Genomic DNA, 17,265 nt, shown 5'->3' with positions numbered 1-17,265 from the left:
ATTTTCTTAAGGTATTATTCATGGGAAGTTTTTCTTTTTGTCAATGAAACAAATTTTTTTGAAGAGAAGATTATTGAGTGAAACATACAGTGGAAAATTATTTATTACCATTTATTCTAGAAATGTGGAGAATGTTGTGTTGCAAATAAAAAAAAAAATGCAAGTAAAGTAACCATATAATTATGAATATTCATTTGATCTAGACAAACTATATTCCTGTACAATATTTCTTTAAAAATTTAGCATTTTTTCATGTTTTTCCTTTCCTCTAAACTTAATTTTATTTTCCTAATTATTAAATGATTTTTTTTAATGAATTTAAGGTGAAAAATATTAGGCAATAGAAAGCCTAGAAGTCTAGTTGTTCATTGTCCATACACACTTAAATGCATTTGTCTGAATAGTGTCTTCAACATAAGCAGAATGACTGACATAATTTTATAAAATGTGTTAACTGGTAATATTTTAAAATATTCATAGATTTAAGTATTTTCAGGACTGGGCCATGACCTGTTCAGTGCCATAAATCTCTAGATACTTAGTTTTTTTATTCTTTGATTTTGCTATGTAATGTCCGTAAGTAAAGCTCCCATGTTTCCTTAGCATATTCTGACACAGAGTGGTAGCAGAATGTCTCTTTGCGTTTTTCATCTTGTAATTCATATTAAATTTCTCTGAATAATGCAAACATATAGAGTTCTGTGGCAAACTGACTAAAAGTCTTTCGAAATCTGAACTGACTGATGTAATCAAAATTTGCTTGCTAAATCTGATTCCCTCCCAAAGCTATTTATACATTTGTTAATGTCTCACTTTGTGTTACACTAGATAAGTCACTTTGCATTACAGTTGTCTGGTGGAACATGTCATAAATGGCATAAGCAGGTGTGACATAGTGGAAAGTAGTAACTGGGACATGATATTCTAAAAAGTTACCCTAAACCACTATGCAAGAAAATTCATACTGCCTTTTTTTTCCCCAGTACCTGTATCTATATAATGCAAAATAATTATGTAATCTATTTAAAATTAATGAAGCTTTAGTACCTTTTAGTACCTTTTGATGTACTAATATGCAGATCATCAGATATAAGCAGTGTTTTGGGCCTGGATCATGTGGTGAAAGCCATAAAAATGTCAGTGCCTGTATGATGTGTTAGTTCTTATACACTTACTGCTGTATATCTGCTAGTAAATGGATTGGGTCTTACATTGATATCACTTATTTTATATCACAGGCTGGAAGACATGTAGCTGTATAAACCCTTGAATACTGGTGTAACAGGTTTTCTCCTTATATTTATCATTACCCTTAAATCAACACAATTCCCTAGTAAAGACAAATTTTATTTGAATATGTTCTCTCATATATATGTAACATGACAATGAAGACATCATAGATTTCTCTTCATGATCAGTTGTGTTGTCACAGGGATGTATATGAATTTCCATTTACTTTTATTGTAATGTCATTAATGAAAACTGTTTCATGTAAAAACAATTCTGAAACCCATGGTATGGCCTGAAACAGTGCAATTCCCCATGGTAATGACACTGGGCCTCCACAAACCCAGCAGAAAGATGCTTTTGGGAAGTACATAACTCTGTAGTCCTTGGCTGCTTGAATTTCTTTCATAGCTTGCCAAGGGCAGAACACCACAACTTTGTGACTGTGTCCTTTATGAACATGGCAGTTTTCACTTGCAAAACAAAATGAAGTTATTAGGTAAAAAATATCCTCATTTTAGCAACAATTACTTTCATACAACCTTTACATAGATAACATTCAGAATAGAGGCCTCCATTTTTACAATATATTTTTAAATGAAAGGGGTTTTGTAGCTATATAAAGTGCATTTGTATTGCTTTAAGGTATTTTCTTATTGAATGGGACCACAGAAGAATTTTTCATAGGGAGTTGTGCACTGTTTTGTGACACACAGTTGGTGTTCATATCTTAAAACTGAATACCTAAATTTTGTTACAATAGAAAAACAACTATTTCATGTGGAAGGTATTCATTACCAATCACAGACTGAGACCTAGCAGGAATTATGTTTAGCATAGTTGATACTAGATATGTAATTGGATCAATGATAAATACAATATGATTGAAAAATATGAGGAAAAAAAAAAAAAATGTTTTACAGTAAATAAACACCTGGCTACTGTTATCTCATTACACAGATTATTGTAATCAGTTCAGAATAAGAGTAACGCCTTCCTGTGGCTTAGTTGTGAAAGGATTTACATGTTTTTTCAAAAGGTCTAAATAGGAAGTATTTGAGCACAAATCATTTTGGTACAACACAATTTTTAATATCCAGTTGCTAAGGTATCTGATTTTTTTATTTATTTTCTTTAAGAAATGTTAGAACAGCAGGATATGCTAATTAACCATAGGATTAAGAGTTGCTTACAGTGATGTCACATGACAATCCAGTACTTCTCTTTGTACCACATTTTCTCTCAACAAACATTTTAGCCCTCTGGAATGAAAGGAAGGAAAAGGGAGAGAGGAAAGCCTAGAAGAGTCAGTGAGTATAGATAAAACAACATTAAACAGGCTACATGAAATATGCACTGCTTTTCTGCAGATAAAATAGCTGCTATATTTATCAGTGTACTCTTGTGTTTTAAAATTTCTTAGTTAAGTCAGCGCTCATAAAAGGTGCAAGACTGACAGCAGAAGAATATGAAGTTCTTTGTCTGTCTCCTGGAAAAGTACTGAGTAGGCAGCAAAGTCCTGGTTCTCTTTTCCTTTAAAATTATTTGTCATTTGTGTCACTGTTGAATTTACTGCGTGATTTACCTTTGATTGACAATAATTCAAGGAGTATATGCCTCTCTGCACTGTATTACCATTATATATCAAATATGTAGGAAAGGCAATATTAAAAGAGAAAAAGTGGTTTCTGTAGCTATTCCATGTCCACCAACACTGGGCTGTAAAAAGAACCTGATGTGTGCAAGTGCAAATCTGTTCTTTCTCCCACGTGCAGGAAGAGGATGCTGGCACTTGAGTGTGACACAGGGCTATACACAAGGTCCCTCAGGCTTGTATCAGTGGAGAGGATGCATGGCAGGCAGGCTGCTGGAGGTCTGGAGATGCAGCAGAACACTTCCCAAGGTGGCGTGGAAGAGCTGGAGACAGTATGGTAACTAGAGCTGCCATTCAGTCCTTGGGCTCTATCCAGATACTCCCTCTGGGTGTTACTGCACCCACAGTTTTGCCATGTGGATGTTTTTCTCCAAGAAAATGGGCTGAAACTGCAAATGTATCCCACAGAGCAGGAGAAAGACAACAGTCCCCGTTGCCTATGCCAAAAGCTTAATAGGCATCTTAAGTGTTTCTATGATAGATGCTGATCTCCCACCAGCTGGTGCATAGAGTGCAGTGTGTGCCAGATGGGGGTGCAGCAGTTATCCCAGCATATATCTTTCTTATCCACTTCATGGTATTTTGTCTCAACTGCCAACATTTCTGGAGTAGAGGATTCATCTGCCAGTACTCCTGCTCCTCTCTGTAGTGTGAAGAAAAGATTCATATTCTTGTTGATACACAGTTTCACACTCTAGATGCACATTTTGATGATGCCCAAAAGGTTAAAAGTGATTGTGAAGTGATAGGGAGCCTTTGTTTCACAAGTGTAGAGAACAATGCCAATATCAAGGAAAAGGGGAGTCAAAAGCGTGGGGCTGTGGATTAGCCAATGCCAAAAGTAATGGGCTCCAGATGTCAAGCAAACCCTATAGATACTTAGAGGGAAGCAGATGGCAAATTTCAATACATTCTGAATTATGAGGAATGTGCTTTTTTTTTAATGCACTGCTAAAATCTGGAGTGAAAAATTGCAAAAGCAAATAAATCATCTGCCTGGATTGTCTGTCACCAAAGCAGGAGGAATGATTTGGCTGCACACTGAAGCAGCACAGTAGTTGTTGCAAACCTGTTTTTAGAGTTCAAAACCACATGGACCATTGGACCACATGAATTAAAAGTTCAGCTAAGCTTGAATGAAATCCCAAGATTTAAACTACACTTAGATTTTTATTTTTTTTTTGCCTGAGGGACTCTTCAACTTCAACATCCCAATTGCTCCCACAGCCTCTGACACTGCTCCATCTGCTCCATCTGTTGTTGTCCAGTTAACACTGAGGGAGGTTAAAGCTGTGCTCTAGCCTGCTAAAAGTGATTTTCTAACCTGATTATAAGGCCATTCATAGAGCTAGATAGAGCAGAATGGTCTTTCTGTATTATAATCAACAGCATTTTATTTATTTATTTTTTAGGTAGTTGTCTCCTGACCCTCTCTGCCTGTCAGTTAGTTAATGAAGATCACAGGCCCTCTGTGAAATCTCTCTTGTTAGTGGTAGAAATATTAGCTGAGGTGGTGAACACATTTTCTTTTTAGTTAGGAGCTAAATCTCTGGTTCTTCAACCTAACTAAGCCACCCTCTGGAACTATGTGCTTATTTCTTGGGAGAGATTCATGGGTAAGAAAAGAGTCGCTCTGTTTTCTTGAGACTTCAATGAAATAATTTATCAATAAAGACGTACAGGAAAAAATCTACGTGTTTCATTCAGATTTGGACTCAAGACAGTAATTCAGATTCTGGGCTGAATTTACTTGTGGGCAGAATTAAGGCAGTAGCTTTCTGCTCCTTGCCAAATGCTCTTGGGTGTAATTGAATGACAGGGGATGCCTGCAGGGGATGAAGGACTGCTGCTTATCATTGATTCCCTTCTGCAGGACTTATTTCTTTGAGACACTTTAGCCTGTGAGGATACTTGCTTAGTCAGCAGCATCACTTCCACCTGGTAGCTTTAATTTCAGTTGCCAAAGGAAAATAACAACAAAAACAACAATAATAATAATAATAGTTTTTGACTCCCGCATACATGTATATCCAAAGCTGCTTATAAAGGGTCTGAAGGAAGTGAAGGAATGAGTGAGTGGGAAAAGTTCACTGAAGGGTGATTTTTTAAGCCAGATTTTGATCTTAAACCAAACCCACTGACTTACTTCCCTTTTATCCTGCAGGAAGATGTACTTGAGTCTCTCTTTAATGTCATTGCATCAGTTTAACTCCATTAACTCCATAGAGGAAAATTGCTGTTCTTTGGATTAGCATGGGTGTGACTCCAAGTGAATAGAAAAATATATGCGAGAGGGATTTTTTTTTTTTTAATGCAGAATCTTACCTTGAGGAAATTTAGAGTGACTGATGATTTGTGCAAAAATGGATTCAAGACTTCTGCATGAGTTTGCAGTCTTGGGAGTAGGTAGTTGAGAGGGAGTAATCACAGCTGTGAGTACAAATTAAGATTAACTTCATAAACACAAAGTTTCAAGTGAGATTAGAATCAGTCCCTTTAGCTTGGAAACACAGACCAGCATTTTGCTAAATTTTGGATCAAGCCATATAGACTTGACACCTGAATAAGAATTCACAGATGCCACCTAACTCTTCAGGAGGAAGCACAGATATGTGATAAAACCAGAGTGACATACAGTATTACAGAATGCTAAATGCATTCCCTAACTCTGGAGGAGTTTAGTTCACTAGGAAAAGGCTTTGCATTCCAAGTAAATGAGATCCTGCAGCTCTGTAAGGAATGGCTTTAATTGAAAAGTCACATTCTTTGCCTCTCGTGTAAATAAATCATAGTACTTGAATTTGGTCATGGCCTTTGTCCAGCCTGAGGCCAACATCAGTCCAAGGTAATGCTCTGAAGGTTAGAAATAGCATAGTGGACGCAGTCCTCACTTTAACATGTTCTGTAACACTGTAGGTAAGGTACATGCAGGGATATCTCAAGCTGAATATTTACTTCATGCCTAGCTGACTTGGATTGAAATCCACATGTGTTTATGGATGCTTGAATCATTAAATAGTTCACCGTTATATATGATCTATATAGCAGATTGCTATGCCCAAATATTTAAAAGCAGGTAAAGTGACCCAAAAGAATTGAACCTTACAGTTTAAAGCGGCAAAGGAAGTAATAGAATAGATTCTTTTTATCATTGTTTGAAATCATAGAAAAAGATATCTAAAATCCCACAGAAATTCTTCTTTATCATTACAGCTGTTTTGCTATTTGCTATGTAGACGTGCTCTTGGCAATACCATGGGGAAATATATGATTTTTCCATATCTCCAGTCCCCAAATATTCTTAATAAATTAGGGAAAATTGTTAATGAAGTTACACTTTGAAGCTTCTGTGATAAATTTGTAAGAGGGATTTAGTTAATCAACGGTTTCAGACCAATTTATATGTTGGAAAATGTCATGCTTTCCATAGTTATATAAACTTACAGCTACATATTTACTTAAATGTTTTACATAAGAAAGTACTTATGGAAGTTTATGTTACTTTTCCCAAGAGCACAATCCTATCAAGTCATCATTCATTTCCCTTAACTTTCTAAAATTTAAGTATGCGGTCTAAATCAGTGCTCTAATCTTCCTTTATAGCTAACATACATCTGCAGTGCTGATTTGAACAAGTTTCTCCACCAGCATTTTAGATGACCTGTTCACAATGACACCTAACTTTCACATCATCTCCAGTAACTAGTGGAATGGCAGAATGCTGTGTTTGATTGAAGACTGGGAAGCCTTCTGCTATATGCTGACAGCAGTCAAAGGGAACTAGTTCAAACAGAAAACATTCCTCTTGAACCTAAGAAACACAAATGGGATCAGAAATTACATCCCTATGGTATTCTCAGTAAGCAGTATTTCATCATTCATAAGCACCGAGTCTATGTGTGAAAGAGCAAGAACTTTATTATGGAAATGTAGAAAACTACATGAATGATAACTAAAATACACTCCATAGTAACTTTGTCAGCAATTCCTTTCCATTCTGATGATCATGTAACAGGCAAATACCCTTAACCGTGTAATTTTTTTCTTTTTAGGGCATGTCTACACTACCAAATAATTTACCTCCTGAGTTCACTGCAGGCACTGGATCCTGTGCCCTTACTGCCTGTATTGCATAAATATTAGCTTACTTTTGGGATTTCTTTTACAGTGAACCAGCTGAATTCTCAAGACAAAATTGTGTGCAGTCCATGCCAGGACTGTTTCCACCCCACACTTACAGGGTTGCACCTCCACCTGCTCTGTTCATCAGTGACAGATAAAAGTCCTGATATATTCCAGGGCTTGAAATGCAATAACCTCAGTACTAGATTATTAAAAGTCCGATTAAGTGGCATGCAGCACAATTCAGTGCACATTTGAATTAAATTTCACTGGAAAAAAAAATCTCACAGGAAAAGAAAAAAAAAAAATATATATATATATATATATATATATATATATATCATATATATATCAAATATATATATATATATTACAGTATATTACAGCAAGGTTACTACCTAGGCAAAGCTACCCCAGAGCCTACTTAAAAAGGGCTGGCCCTGATCAGCAAAAATATTTTCTATTCTGCATCAGGGCAGTGGATAACTCCTTGGGTTGGATTAATTTAGCTGCAGGGATGCAACCTGAGCATATCAAGCCCTGCACCTCATTTGTAAGTAGGTAGTCACGTGAGGTGCAGGCAAGCAGACCTGTCTTCAACTCTTCACACTGTGCTGCTCACTTGTATTTTTTCACTACATAAAAAAATGCAGAATTCAACAAGCAATGCTGCTCATTTCCATTAAAGGCTCACATTGGTGACCAGAATCCTCTACAGATGTAAATCAATTGCATACAATACTTTGAGATAAGAAAGTAATTATCAAAAGCAAAAACAATTTTTTCCCTTACATAAGTTACACTGTTTAATCAGTTCTGAATTTCTTGCTGTTTGTGATAATTCCCAAAGAGTTTTGGAGATGACTGGGAAGCAGACCCCTCAAAGTAAGCTTTTTCTGGAAGACATTCAAAGTCTCTCACCCATACTGGAATGTGCTAGAAAGCAACTACTATCTGGAGTTCTAACTAAGAGGAGCTATGGAGAGGAAAAAACTATGATGAAACAGGTGTGGATTTTTGTTTGTTTGTTTGTTTTAACTGAAAAAAAAACATTTCGTAAACACTAGAAGGTTAAGTTGAAAGACATTTTCAACAGTTTTAAACAGCATTTAATTTTCTTTATTTTTGTTTTGATTCTATTTTTATTTTGCTTTCTTTTCAACATTGCATTATTCAATTATTTTTTTTTAAGTTTGATTTAAATGGTATCATTGTATGTTATATTTACAGTGACAACATGAACCACCTTGACTCCAATAAGAAAGCATTTTGATAAATCGTAGAACTTTCTAAAATGTCTAAAAGTCTTCATATTTTTCTTCCCCATAAATTTAGAAACAGATGTACTCCAGTGGGTTTTAGGAGAAATATGAAAATGTCAGAGTCTTTCATTGGAAGGAAAATTGTTTACAATGATCTTAATAGGCAGAGAAAGCAGGTTGATACCTGTCCACCCACTGGTGGGAGTCCATCTCCTTACAGACAGCAATCCAGTCTGGCCCTAGGCAGATGGGATTTGAGTTACCTCACTGAAACAGGGATTGTCCAATACACCAATGTCCCAGTGCACATTCTTGTCACTCACAGTAACCACAAGGAGGTTTAATGCAATGTAATGAAGTGATACAGAAACTTCTTTGGCAACTATTGAGATCGAAAGGGCTGAAGGGAGCTGAGGTTCATATTTAATAAGAAGATTCAGCCATAGGAATAGGAAGCATTTTAGGAACATAGTCAAGACATTTATATGTCATAGAGCTTTTGGAGGAAAATCATCTCTCTGGTATAGGTAATGTTCAGATTTGTCCCCTAAGTCTTAGAAACTATGTAGTCTGAGCACAAAAAGGGGTAGGCACAGGGAAGTACTTTTGGGATGGGATTTTGAGGCACAGATTGAGGAAGATCATGTAGGAGGTTTCTCGCAGTAAAAGGACCTGTCAGAATTTATCTCCAAAGAAGCTGAGGGCCTGCAGCACCATGGCGTGGGAACAACCCTCACTGCCACAGGCAGGTGAGCACCTTCTGGGCAGGAGGGCTGTCCTTGGGCTCAAGGACAGTGTAACTGCAGGGCATTAAATCTGATGTATAGACAGATGAGGAATGCTGTACCACAACTTCTCTTAACCAGTTTTAGCCAGAGAAGGTATCTCTCTCTTAGTTTCTGTGCCAATGCATTACATTTTGCTAGTACCGGTAGGAAAATGCCTGCTTGGCTCCACCCCAGAGGAGGCAGCATTTCAGACAAGTGGTCCCTGTGGCATACTAAGCCTGATGGCTTGTAAAGTACTCTGGAATCCCTCCAGGGGAGAAAGTGGATATTTAAATGTAAACTGGTTATTATTTCTCCTATCTTCACTGCTGTATCTCATGCAAACCTTTAGAACAAAAATAATTTCATAAATCTTGATTAAAGTAATGTCTAAGCTTCTTCCAAAATGTTTCTCCTAATAGCTGGTCACTTTAAACAATAAAAATAAATAAAAAATAAACTAAAAAAAAAAAAGACTTTCAAAATAAAATGCTCACTTTTCACAGTTCTTATAGTCCCTGCCTGAAAGGGGCCTACTAATCTTAAAATAAAGCACATTGGGGATCCATAAAACTTCAAGGTATGTAATATATTTCAGAAATACTGTTCATAAGCTCTGTTTTTTTGAAAAACAATATTTGTAAGCACAAGATCCTTCTGTCCGTGCACATCACTCCTATCTCCCTCTGGCACTTGCAGCAAAATTAAAGGGAAGACTCCAAAAACCTGGGCAAAGGCCAAACATCAGCCTAGGACTGAACTCTGCCATGAGTTCAGCAGCACAGAAATACTGCAGTTCCTTTTGCTTCTCTTCCCGCAGCTCAGTGATACAAGCTATGTCATGTATTTTAAGACTACCAGCAGAAGGAATTTTTATCGTTTGGGTTTGGTGAGAATTCCTAACAAAACACAGCAACAGCTCTAGGTACAAGTCATTGCTATGCTGTAAAAGTGCGCAGACTATAAAGAAGACTGTTATTTTTTGTCTAGTGGTTATATTATAGGAAGAGGCTGGTAAACTGAAAACATTTCATTTCAAGGCTGGTCCATAGAATGCTCTTTCTCTGTGTAGTGAGGGTTTCCCTGTGCTTTGAGGTCTGCAGTAAAGACCCTCTGTAAGTATGAAAGCACTGCTACTGTGTTCATTTCTAAATAAGCCTCCTGAGAATTTTTGCCCCATTTGATACACTGCTGGGGAATGCACTAAAGAGGTAGAGGCCAGTCCTCTTGGCTTCCATGCTAAGGTTTTATTCTCCACTGCTTTTGGTCCTTTGAAAGGCATCGCATCGTGGCATGACCTGAGGAAGGTTCAACCTTGATTCTTGCTGATCCTCTGTGTGAACCTGCATGGCTGGAAACAAGCTGAGGAAGTTTTGCTTTCATGGGGAAGTTTCTTAGAGGTGATCAGAGAGTAGTGAGCTCTAGCTGGAGCTCTCAAACCACACTTTTGACTTCTGCAGCAAGGACACTCATGAGCATGGGACTACTATTAGCCACCAAAGGATACAGCCTCATAGTAGCAGTACCTGTCTGAACAGAATCCATCGCAGTCAGAGCTGCTGGTGGTTCCATAATGTGGCAGTGTGTGTGGTCTCTAAATGCCAGAACATCAAGCAGCAATTAGCAAAGTATTTTATGTACTTAAAGATGCAATCCTTTCTCTATTAAATTGCAGGACTCCTACTGAATCCCAGCACTGAGCTTTGAATCATGATGGAAGTAACCATTGCAGGAAAAGTAGTCATTTATTCCTGGAAGTTTAATCAGCTCAGGCATAATTACGGTATGTCTGCTGTTACTAGATTATTTGCTAACACACATGTGCGTGCACACAGCCTGATAAAATACTCACATGCTGACATTTCTCTGAGATGTTGACAAGCAGTACGTGCAGGCTGAGGCACAAGGTGTGCTCCTCTCCTAAATTTATTGTTCTAACTCTCTGCATTGCTACCAAGGACCGGGAATACATTAGGTCAAAACCAAAGGTTATTGAGCCCTATGGCTGCTCTGACTGAGAATGTTTTAAACGCCTCATTGCAGAAACAAAAGGAAATTCCTGCACCAGTGCTGAACTGACCACTGTGTATCATTCTATGCATTAAAAATGCTGATTTACTTCAAGCCCTTGGTTGTGGAGTGCTATTTGATGATTTTTATTCCTGTATACATCATCCTAAAGCTATAGCTCTGTGGTTAATTTGCAGTTAGTAGGCAGATTACTTTTTATGATTTACTCTAAGACATAGATTTTTATTAGCAGATGCCGAAGGACAGCTGGTGTGGGTTTTTTGTTTTTGTTTTGATTTAATTTTTCTGTTGTTGTTTCTTTGTTTTCATTCTTTGCACTTTAAACAAATAGTGAAACAATTCAACAATGAAATTTAATCAAAATACAATTGCACCATGAAAACATTTCTATTTCTATGTTATATAAACTTATATTCTTCAGTTATTTTATTATATGGTATAAATAAGCAACTATGTACAGATCAGCAATAGTATTTGTAGGAGGCCTTAGATATTCAATATTTGATTCTGAATGCCTGTGAAATAATCCCTTGCAGTAAACATTAGGCATATTTGTAGTAACCATTCCCTGCAACTCATTTCTGAATAGCACCTCCACTTAGGAGCTAAAGTATGCCAATTTAGGCTCAACAAAATGCTAAGGGAGTGACTAGAAAACTGCAAGCCTCTCATCAATCTGCAGTGCTTACTTTCCCACTGAAACCATGTTTCAGTTTCTGCATATGCTCATAACTTAAAATAGCACCAGAAAATGGTAAAATACTACAAGTCCAGTGATGAATATATCCCCAGGTGTGCTCAGATCATCTGAACATTTCTGTTTACAAAGCAGTCAGCACCATTGTTTAATAAAATATAAATCAGTGTTGCCTTTCCCTTGATAAATGTAAAAAGACAAAGCGAGTTGTGTAGGATCACCATAATCACAAGTTTATTACTTATGGAAAATAAGTGCTTGGCTTATGCTTGGCACTGATCCCTTTTCAAGGTGATAAAGGATAAAGTTACTTAAGGGATTGATCTAGTAGACAGAAAATCAGCTCTTGCCTGCATGCCAGGAGAAATTCAGTTAGAAAAAAATCTGCACATCCTTGTTGGAGGCAATGATTCAGAATTAAAGCTGCATAAATAATAGAGGATTCATTGTGGGATAAATCAGAATGTTTTGGTTGATTTCAGTATGAAGTATAAAATGGGTTCATTTATGGGTTATTTAACCTTCTTCCTAAACCTTTTTCCTGCAATTGCTGTCAATTTTAAATTAAAAAATATTGTTTTAAAAAAGTTAGCTATTTCATTTCATAAACATAAAAAGGCATTTCCTCCTTGAAAATTCATTTTAGCATTTGTCATTTCCCATCATTTAAATAGAATCTTTCTACTGAAGTACTCAAAATAACATCTCTGCTGAATGCATTATTCGGAGGAGAAAAAATAGTCATCTACTCTTTTTGATTCATTGCTGGTAAAACGCTAACACTAGAAGAGAAGCTAAGAAGACCACAGTGTGTTTTTTGTTTGTTTGTTTGTTTGTTTGTTTTGTTTGCTTGTTGTTTTTCTAATACTCAGTATTTATAGAACTGTGCCTATCCTGACCCACAGGGGCATGACCATATCTCTGTCACAATTCATTTCCACAGACGACCATCATTAATTGTCATTGTCAGTGCTAGACTGGTAAATGGCAAATGCAGGCAGCTCATCTGGGCACTGGAGTGACTGATAACTTGGGTCAGAGGCCCAATATTTTAAGCCCAAATACATGTATATAAACACTTCTGATTAAATTTAGATATGGGAATACAAGAACTATCCACAGTCACAATCACCTTAGGTCTTTTCTAGCTGTAGAACAAGTTTGAATCACTCTCATTTATACCCATATAATCTGAGTGTTTTCCAGAGTGATAGTTTATACAGCTATGGCAGAAAACAAAATAAAACAACAAAAGTGGTGTCAGAGAAGCTTAATTTTTCCTGAGACTGTTTTTTGTGCTTTGCCAAGTACACCTTTTATTTGCAAAATGTTAATATTCCATGTTCATCATTAGTGCTTTTCACAAGCTAATGAGTTATGCTTTGACACATCCTGATAACTGTCCCACACATCATCTTTACTCTTTATATCCCATTACTCCTAATTACTGTTTTGTGCAGCTTGCTAAATAAATATTCAACATCATTGCAATTTTATTAGCCAATTAATTTTACACATTACTACCAACACATTTTTTTTTTTTAAACTCAAACTATATATGTTTTGATCTTATAGCCTTTTTGTTATAATTTAAGCTTTCATCTGCTAGAACAATTTTACTGCTTTACTCTGAATACTCTAAGTTTGACACAGATTTCTGGTAATGATGTGTGCAGGTGTGGCACTACAGATGTGAAGATACTAGAACGGCCAAGGGAAAGCATATCAGTGTGTTGCTTTTTGATGCCTTGTTTTAGAATCAACAATTTTTGTGTGTCCTGGTAGCAGTGCAAGCTCTCTGCCTATGTGCTGCTGCATTTGGGCTTTTCCCATCCATGTTACACGGGGGGGATTGAAGGCCTCACCCTTTCTCTTTGAATTCTTTTCCCCAGAGTGAGAAGCCTGACAAACTCAGTGGGGGAACATCTTTGTTTGTCTTCTCTGAGTGCATTTCTGGTCCTTGCATGTCAAGCCACCGCATGGGCATTCGCACTATAAAGACCAACAAAAAGGATAAGATAATGTACATATAATTCAACACCACATAACATGTTCTCTGGTATCCTCCTTTTGACTTTGGGATCTTCTAATAAAATTAAATCAATGCCAAATTTGATACCTTCATTTATACATGAACTTGGACAATAAAATGAGTGTGAAGTGGGATATAGAAAGCTGGATTTTTAAAGCACAGCTTATGAAACTGAAAACAGCTGAGTTTTCATGCCCTGTGCAACAGAGGAAAAAAAAATCTTTTTTTTTTCCAGACCAATTAAATTCCTAAGACACTCATAAAAAATTGCTTAATATAGAATAATATTAACATTTCATTTATTGAATACTTATCACAATATATGTATTTACACTAAGAAAGTTTAATAGTTATTAAATAACTACAGAAAAATTATTTGTACAGCTGGTAAGTAGAGATACTCCAATAACCCGGGCCTTCTATAGCAAAGGAGCAAGCTATGGGGCTGAGTGGATTATTTTTCCCACAGCAGAGACACATTGTAAAAAGTGTAGTTTACTGCTGCAAGAAATCTTGTTGACCAAATGTAGAATGCAGGTTTCATTAAAGCCAGAAATGAAAGTCCTAACAGCAGGCCCTGGGTAGCATCCTCTGTGAATTGGTATTGATTCTGGATATCCCATAACCATCTACATCTCTGGATAGCCTGTAACGTACAAGTCGCATTTAGTTACTGGGATCTAAATCTGTTCTGCAAGTAAATTAACTGAGAGCTAGTGGACTGGTTTATCAATTAATTCTCACTTGAAAAGTACGGGCATCAATGCTGCAGACACTTTTGGATAAGTCCGTGGCACAGGGCCAGCTCAAAGTGTTTTGTTGGTCCCCGTGGACAGGGAGATTGAGGGGAGGCACAAGGAAGGGGAACGGATGCAGCATTTGGAGGAGATCCTGGTGGCCCCAAGGAGAGCAGCTTTCTCTAGCCAACAGGGCTTTTCCATTTTTCCAGTGGAGCTGTGGACCCTAAAGGGCAAAACTGACAACAGTTCGCTTTTCACAGCTACTTATTGTAAGCCCCTTAGTAATTGTTCATGGGTGCAGCTGACAGTTGAAAGCAAGATGGCTTGGAGTGGGGCTCAAGGTGCAGCTGCACAGCAGCTGGGTATCATTGCAGCTGCTGAGATGCTGAAGTTCCTTATGACAGCCCTCACTGGGCCTTGTGTTGGGTCTGTCTGAGCTGGAGTCACCTTTTCCCTGCAGCAGCCCACACAGTGCTGTATCTGGAACAGCACTGATATCACTCAAGTGTTGTGTCTATTGCTGTGTAGTGCTGGCACAGCATCAGGACTCCTTTCAAGCCCCCAAGAGCCAGCAGGCTGGGGGTGGGCAAGTGATGGGGAGGCGACATTACCAGGGCAGCTGACCTAAACCAAACAAAGAGATATTCCATAACACCTGATGTCACATTCAGCAGTAAAAAGGCAGGCTCTCACATGGGGGAGGGGGCTGTTCCTCCTGAACAACCACTACTCGTTTTGAGGCCCTGCTTCCCAGGACATGGCCGAACACCGCTCGTTGATGGGAAGTAGAGAATATTTTTTTCCTTCTCTCTGTGCTTCTGTGCGGACTTATTGTTTCTTTTGATTCTTTTCTTCTTGTTCCCTTTCCCTTTAATTAAACCTTTCTCATCTCAAACCTCAAGTTCTCTGTATTGTATTTTCTCCCCCTTCCTCTCTGAGGAGAGGGGGAGTGAGAGAGCTGTTGTGGTGGAGCTCGACTGCCCACCTCAGTAAAACGACCACAGGCCTCCACCTCTCTGTCCTCCCGTTTCACACTCACAGGGTGTGCCAGGGGCGAGAGGGTTCCCACAGGTCTGGTTTCTCAAGGCCAGGCCTAGGGGATACTGCTGTCAGCAGAGGAAAACCAAATTAAAGGCTTGATAAGTGGTCAAATTGAAGTCCTTGGTTTCCAAAAACACTTGGCTGAGGAAGGGGGCTGCAACTCTTTCCATGCCATGCAGAGCATGCATATGCAGAAGATGGAGGAGTTAATTCTTAGCTCCTGAGAACAATTCCTGTTATCTGCATTTGCATTGTCTGCTACCTCCAAGTCCTTCCCAGAGGCTGCAGCAGTACAGTGCTACGACAAAAATCACAGAGAAGGGAGTACTAGCTCCAATAAGCACAGGTCATTTTCAGTGGTGGGACCGTATTCAGTTTACACCTACATGAAAGTTTTCTGAAAGGTTACTGTGATGAAATGTGAATTGCTATGTTTGTTTCTATAATATTTGCAAAAACATCCCACTGTTTTCTGTTTTATCGACCTGCCATTTCCAGCATTCAATGCAAATCTATAATTGTTGCATTAATAGAAACTGAGTTTGGGATAGTATGATGTATTCACTGAATTTCTGCTTAGTAATTAATTAATAGATGTCTTTTTGTAACAGACTTTATATATTTTAATATCCTCAGCTGTCATCTATCATAGGCTTATAAATTTCTTTAACGTGAGACAATTTGAATTTGCCAGTCAGATGTTTTGTATTTGCATGGGCTATGTCAATTCTTAAAATAATATGGCCAGCATTCCCCATAGTGTGATGATAGTTGTCTGTATATTTGACTCAAAATTAGTAATGCAGCTATGTATTTAAACAAGTTCAAAGGTCCAATAATATCTTCATATTCAGAATAAGAACAAAGCTCCCACTAGGATTTTGAGTAACAATGACTAGGTGTCTGATTGATATATTAATTAATTATGTGAGTCTGGCTGTGGTATATCTAATTAACAGCTTGTCATTTAACCTCTTAAAATCTAATTCTTTGTTCTTTTACTATTCAGTCAGTGCAAAAATTCAGGGAGAATATTCTGCATGAATGGTCAAGCATAATACCAAGAACTATCTTCCAATTAAAAAGTCTGTAACTAACTGAATTTGACAGATAACAATCAAGCAGTGGTAGCTCTTTTCTAAAGATTTTTTTTTCCTTTTTGGTCTTTGGACATGTTTGATTTACATTAAATCCATGCAAGTAATAAAGTACCAGGTGGAATACATTATGGGAGGAAAAAAAAAAAAAAAAAGAAGAAAAAAGAAATAGTTAATCAAATGTTGCATTCTGAGGCTAAACAAAATTACAGATATGCACCTGTTTGCCTCTAAAGGTGTGGCTATAAGGAGATGCTATTGCAAACACATTAAAAATTATATATTAGACCACAGTTATTATTCCATGTCATCTTTCCACTTAAGCTCTGAGCTACAGGCAGAAACACAAAAGAGATGAGTGTATCTGAGCCTTGTTTTTGTTTCTGGTCACTGCTTCTAGTGCTCCTTTGAAAGAGAGGCAGAGTGGCCACAGTGGTGAAAAGACAGCAGGGACAGCAGCAACTGAGAAGACAACTGAGAAGACCACAAGAAGGGTATGTCCTTGGCTGCAATGACGATGTCCTACACACTGAACCATTGTCATGCATGGATACACTTGGCTGAAGTGGCACTGGCTGAAGTCTGACTAATTCCA

The 17,265-nt window shown here is 37.6% G+C and overlaps 1 long non-coding RNA gene across 1 annotated transcript in view; it reads left to right on the top strand.

The window, feature by feature from the left end:
• The window catches only part of LOC140001411 (uncharacterized), a 24,628-nt gene extending 7,363 nt beyond the window's left edge, over positions 1-17,265 (top strand). The window contains exons 2-3 of the long non-coding RNA XR_011806628.1: positions 10,708-10,815; positions 17,071-17,265. This is a non-coding gene — a long non-coding RNA (uncharacterized lncRNA). The remainder of the gene's footprint in view (positions 1-10,707; positions 10,816-17,070) is intronic.

The sequence above is a fragment of the Anas platyrhynchos genome, chromosome 1 (genome assembly GCF_047663525.1).
Source record: "Anas platyrhynchos isolate ZD024472 breed Pekin duck chromosome 1, IASCAAS_PekinDuck_T2T, whole genome shotgun sequence".
NCBI lineage: Eukaryota > Metazoa > Chordata > Aves > Anseriformes > Anatidae > Anas > Anas platyrhynchos.
The sequence above is the reverse complement of the archived record's forward strand: the minus strand, read 5'-3'. Positions and strand labels throughout refer to the sequence as shown.